Genomic DNA, 6255 nt, shown 5'->3' with positions numbered 1-6255 from the left:
CTTCTAATTGTCCCCATCGGCAGTATTCTCTTACGGTTGTTTATTTCTCCCGTTATAAAAAGTAATATAAGCTCATTAAAGAAAATGTAGAAGATCCAATGAAGTAGGAAGACAAAGGGAGAAAAATAACTTTCTGCCCCATTACCTAAACTCAAGCCTGCTTAACGTACCAGAAGCCCTTCTGACTTACGGGCCTCCTTTCTACAATTTCCAAACCCAACTCAGGGTGAGAGGAGAGAGCAAGAGAAGGAAGGAGCAGAGAATTACAAAAACAACAAGTAACAAAATGGCAAGGAGTACATCACTGTAGAATTTCCTTTTAAATCTGAGCTCTAGGGGCGCCTGGGTGGCCCGGTTGGAGAAGCAAATGACTCTGGATCTCGGGGTCGCGAGTTCAAGTCCCACACTGGGTGTAGAGCTTACTTAAAGTAAATAAAAAACTTTAAAAATAAAAAGCAATCTGAGCTCTAATTGTTAACATTTTGTACAGCCTTCAACAGAACAATTCTAGAGTCAGTGTGAAGGTGCACAAAGGTTTAATTCACAGCCGGAGCGGTGTGCTCTCTAGGACAGCCACTCGAACGGGTCGAGATATGGGGACAAGGACGTTCCTGGAAGCAGCTTGCGCAAGCACAGAAAAGGTCTGAAAGGACACATCCCTATTATTACAAACCATTATTACAGGTGTTCTTCGGGGAGAAGGGGGTGGAAGTGGAGGAAGGGGTGTGCTTTCCCTTTTTACTTTATACGCTTAAAGAAAAAGACTTTTACAGAGATCCTTTCTTAATTTCTCCATTTCTGAACTTTCTACATTTTCTATGGAGAATTTATGTTATTTTTAGAATCATGAAAGTGTTACAAAGGCGTTAGCGGCCGAATGGTGTTCTCCCCCACAACTCATTGGTTGAAGTCTGAATCCCCAGGAGCTCAGAATATGACTGTATTTGGGGAGAGGGTGTTTAAGGAGGCAATTAAGGTGAAGCGAGGTTACTGGGGTGGGTCCTAATCCAATCTGACCAACGTCCCTGTAAGAGGAGATCAGGACACACAGAGAGGGAAGACGTAGGGAGAAGACAGCCACCTGCACGCTAAGGAGAGAGGCCTCAGATGGAACTAATCTTTTGCGACCTTGATCTTGGACTTTTAGAGTCCAGAATGGTCAGAAAATGAATTTCTGCTGTTTAAACCACCCAATCTATGGCTCTTTGTTCTGGCGGCCTGGCCAACGAAGACACTACGTAATTAAAAGCAAAGAAAGGCAAGCAGGTACAAGCACTTGGTATTTCAAGTTTTCACACTGAAAGTTTTTGCTGGTTATGAGAAACGCAGGGGTTCAGGAAACCATTTGTAATTTTTTTTTTTTTCCTTTTTGCAGCTAGAATTTGAGCCTCAGCCTATGGGGCCAGGAGCAAACCGAGGATCCAAGAGAGCCAAGGTGAGGCCTCTCTGCTCTAAGCTGCCAGCAGCCACCACTTAACACACACGAAGGTCACGGAGCCCAAAATACAGGTCTTTGTGATGAATGGTCTTAACCGGAAAGCCCCTTGCTGGGCTGGGAAAGAGAAACGGAGGAGTCCAGAAGCCGTGATTCTTGGCCAGAGAAGTCTGCAGAGAAGGAGCAGACGCTGCAGGGTCCTATCCGGTGGCCACTCGGACCCACCACATACTCTTAGGTGGGTCCCAGGCCCCTTGGGAAATTGGACGAAAATAAGCAACCTCTCCCTACAAAGATCCACACACACTAATTCGGGGGTTTGCGTCTTCCCCCTTCCCAACATCTGTGTACTCTAATGAAAAACCCCTGCCTAGGGTGGCTCAGTGGGTTAAGTGTCCGACTCTTAATTTCTGCCCAGGTCTTGATCTCAGGGTCATGAGTTCAAGCCCCGTGTTGGGCTCCACGCCCAGCTTGAAAAAACAAAACAAAACGGAACACACCCCTGCTCTAGTTAAAAACATAAAAAGTTAATTCCAGGAACTGATGTTTCAGTTGGACTTCTGTTGTGCAACCCCTCCCCACCCGCCCCCAAGTTAGAGATAAGACCAACTGAAAGGTAAAAGGGCGGTCAGATACAGCCTGGGAAGAACCTGGACAAACATTTCCACGAAGCAGAACGGTGAAGGCTCCAGGTGGCTCTAAGTGCAACTTGCCTGAGAGCAGGGGATGAAGAAGCATCTTTCTGCATAATGGGCACAGGAGAGGCAACCCCGGCCGACGGTGTGGCCCCAGAAATGTTTCCTCTCGAGCTGAATGAAGCTCATCAGAGAGCAGAAAGATGGGTGGAACCAAGTACCGGATGCAGAGGAAACCGGACTGTATGATGAGAAAGTTAGGTCATGAAGGTAAAGCACCAGGGTTTTTAGGTGGACATGTTCAGGGCCTCTTGGGTGCAGTGGCAACACATCAGGCTTGGGGTATTTGAGAGGCTCTCCTACACTCTTTGAACACCAGACAGTGAAGTGGCAGAAAATAAAAACTTCTGGGCTGCACAATGGATGACTGGAAAAAATAATTTGCAAGAATCTTCACTGCAGGGCTATCTATATTAGTGAAACATTGCCCTCAAAGAGGGACTGCTGAAATAAATTCTAGTGCGTTATTTGAAAAACGATGGGATGGGCTCCTGGGAGGCTCAGTGGGTTAAGCATCTGCCTTCAGCTCAGGTCATGATCTCAGGGTCCCAGGACAGAGTGCAGCATCGGGCTCCCTGCTCAACGGGGAGTCTGCTTCTCCCTCTGTCCTTCCCCCTGCTCGTGTTCTCGCTCTCTCAAATAAATGAATAAAATCTTTTAAAAAAAATACAAATAGTGGGCACCTGGGTGGCTCAGTCATTAAGCGTCTGCCTTTGGCTCAGGGCGTGATCCCGGCGTTCTGGGATGGAGCCCGCATCAGGCTCCTCCGCTGGGGGCCTGCTTCTTCCTCTCCCACTCCCCCTGCTTGTGTTCCCTCTCTTGCTGGCTGTCTTTCTGTCTGTCAAATAAATAAATAAAATCTTAAAAAAAAAAAAAAAAGAATGGCTTAAAAAAAAACCACAAATAGAAGTACATTACATGTAGACCTAATGTATACACGGGAGATAACCCAGGGAGAAATGAGTCACTCCTCTGCATTTTAAAAAGTAAAAAAATAATAATAATGATAAATAATAATACATATAGTGAGATTAATTGTAAAATATATTCTACTTAACCCAACAGATGCAAAATATTATTTCAACATGGAATCAAATAAGAAATTATTAGTGAGCTATTTCACATTCTCTTTCCATATTAAGACTTCAGAACCTGATGTGAATTTACACTTACAGCTCGTCTCGGTTTGCAGGAGCCACACTTCAAAGACTTATTTATTTAAGTCATCTCTACGCCCGATGTGGGGCTCAAACCCGTGACCCCGACTGAGCCAGCCAGGTGCCCCAAGGTGATGAGCCACATTTCAAATGCACGCTAGGTACATGTGGTTGCTGGCTATGCTGTTGGACACCACAGTGTAGACACATTAATTCTAAGTGCAAGCACTTTAGATATCAACTCGCTTAGTCCCCATAACCATGTTTTTGTTATTCTCATTTTGTAGATGAGAAAAATTAAACACAGAAAGAAAATGGCCGGGCTGGGGTCTGAACCACCCAGCTCAGCCGAGTGTGCAGCCACCATCGTATGGCAATCCCCCTCGGGCTTAAAGAAAAAGTCTGTCTGCTGTAGTTAACCTCTGTTTTACAGGAGAGAAACTGAAGGTAAGAGAAGCTAGAAGAACTTGCCCTTTAGGTGGTCCTGCTGGGAGTGTAAACTGGGGGGGGGGGGGGAATCAGCTCATACTTCAGTGAGTGTCAGGAAGGAAGGGCTGGGCATGGCCACCTGTACCCCACACTGAAGGTTAAGTCCACTTTGAAAAGTTCAAAGGAACAATGACCCCATGGCTTGAACTGGGAGGGAAAGAGGGGTTTGCACCCTCTTCTACACTAGCATTTTATTTTTATTTTATTTTTTTAAGCAGACTCTACACCCAATGTGGGGCTTGAACTCACGACCCAAGATCAAGAGTTGCATGTTCCACAGATGGAGCCAGCCAGGTGCCCTTTCGTGGTTTTTTTCTTGTTTTTAAGATTCTATTTATTTATTTGAGAGAGAGCGTTGGGGGGGGGGAGAGAGAGAGCATGAGCAGGGAGAGGGGCAGAAGGAGAGGGAGAAGCAGACTCCCCGCTGAGAATGGAGCCCGATGTGGGACTCGATCCCACGACCATGAGATCATGACCTGAGCCAAAGGCAGATGCTCAACCCACCGAGCCACCCAGATGCCCTATTTGTATTTTAATAAATACGACAAAATGCGGCTCCTAGAATATTTCCAATGACACATGCGGCTTGCTTTGCGTGTTTACTAGACAGTGCTGGCTCAGGACAATGCCTGGCACGCAGGAGAGTGACTGTAGCTGCTCGGCGTGGAGGGCCTGGCGCGTGGTAAGCGCTTATCTCATGGCCGCTTTTGTCTGAGGACGTCTCGCTGGGCCCTCTCTTGGGCCCGCACTGCACGTCTCTGCCCAGAAGGCGTTATCTGTTTCCCTGCCCACCCCGGCGTATTTCTTCACCCACCGCGAGAGCTCCTGGCCTTCCCTTTCATCTTCCCCACCTCTGAGACCTCTCCGGGGGCCTCACCCCCCCCAGACTCTTACACACTCACACGAGTGGACACCCACACCCACACACACGCCTCAAGAATTCCGTGCAGGGGCAAACTTTCTTAACATCCAGTCCACTGTCACCTCCTGTCTCCCAGCGGCTCTGGACCCCAAGCCTCTCCGCTCCATGGAGGTCCCCTCACCTCCGTGCTGTCATCCTTCCCGGCTTTCTCCTCAGGGCCCCGCACAGCTGAGGCTCGATCTGTGCTGCTCAGACAGATGGAACATTGCCAGAAGGGGCTGCTGGCAGGCTGCCAAGAGGCTGCCCCACACTGGCCTTTACTCTGACAAATTCACTCCTGGGGCGCCGGGCCGAGCCTCGGCCTGGCAGCTGGTGGAGAGGAGATCGGAGTCTCAGCTGTGAGCTTGGACGCCTCAGTTTCTCAGGAGACCAGCGTGTGCACCAGATGGCACGTTTTCAGTGCATTTGGCGGGGCGAGAACAGTTTTGTTTAGGAAAACATCTCGATCAGCCACTTTGGTTGAGGAAGGGGAGGGCGGTGCCAGGGACATGGTTGAAGGGACACCGTCAAACACGTGGGGGACGAAACAGCTTTATCAGCATCTTCACGGGAGCGTGGGGAAAAGAGACCCCAAGAAGAGAGAAGACGAGGGAGGTTGGAGAAATGAAATGAAGGGGGGAGGGGTGCGGCACAAAACGAAATGGCAGGAGCCACAGCCTGGGATGAATTCCAGTGAGAAATTTCCAGTGGCAGGGACACCAAAGGACGGACGGACTCTGACTGATTGATTCTTTTTTTTTAAAAGTAGGTTCCACACCCAATGTGAGGCTTGAGCTCAGGACCCTGAGACCAAGAGTCACATGCTCTACTGACTGAGCCAGCCAAGGGCCCCCAAAGGATTTTTTTTTTTCAACTGTAGTAAAATACACATAACAAAATGTACCATCTTAATCATTTCAGGACGTGCACTGCAGTGGCGTTTGTCCGCTGGTATCTGGTTCATTTCCCTTAGCCTCACGCCCTGAAGGTTCATCCACGTTGCAGCACGGGACAGCGTTTCCTTACTTGCTAAGGCTGAATAATATTCCATCGTATGTGTCTGCCTCCTTTAGTTGATCCGTTCATCCAGGGGTAGACACTTGGATTACTTCTACCTTTTGGCCGTCGTGCACAACGCTGCTATGCACACCGTGTCCAAACAGCTCCTTGAAACTCGGCTTGGATTCCTTCAGGTATTCGGCCAGAGGTGGAGTTGCTGGATCACACAGGGATTCTACTATTGCTCGTTTGCTTTCCCAGTGCTGAGTTGTGGAAGTTATTTCTAGTCTTCGGTGATTAAGCCCATATCACATCTGTGATCTCTAACTAGTCTCTTCCATTCCGTGGGTCGCCTTTTCATTCTGCTGTTTCCTTTAACGCACAGAAGGTTTTAATCGTGATGCAGCTCGATTTAATCTATCTTTCCTTTTGTGGCCTGTCATGTCCAAAAAATCATTACCAAATCCAATGTCAGGAAGCTTTTCTGCTATGTTTTGCTTTACGATTTATAGTTTTACCTCTTATGTTTAGGTCTTTGATCCAGTGTGAGTTAATTTACATATAGGAAGTGAGGTAAGG

This window comes from Ursus arctos, unplaced genomic scaffold (genome assembly GCF_023065955.2).
Source record: "Ursus arctos isolate Adak ecotype North America unplaced genomic scaffold, UrsArc2.0 scaffold_28, whole genome shotgun sequence".
Classification (NCBI taxonomy): Eukaryota; Metazoa; Chordata; class Mammalia; order Carnivora; family Ursidae; genus Ursus; species Ursus arctos.
The sequence above is the reverse complement of the archived record's forward strand: the minus strand, read 5'-3'. Positions refer to the sequence as shown.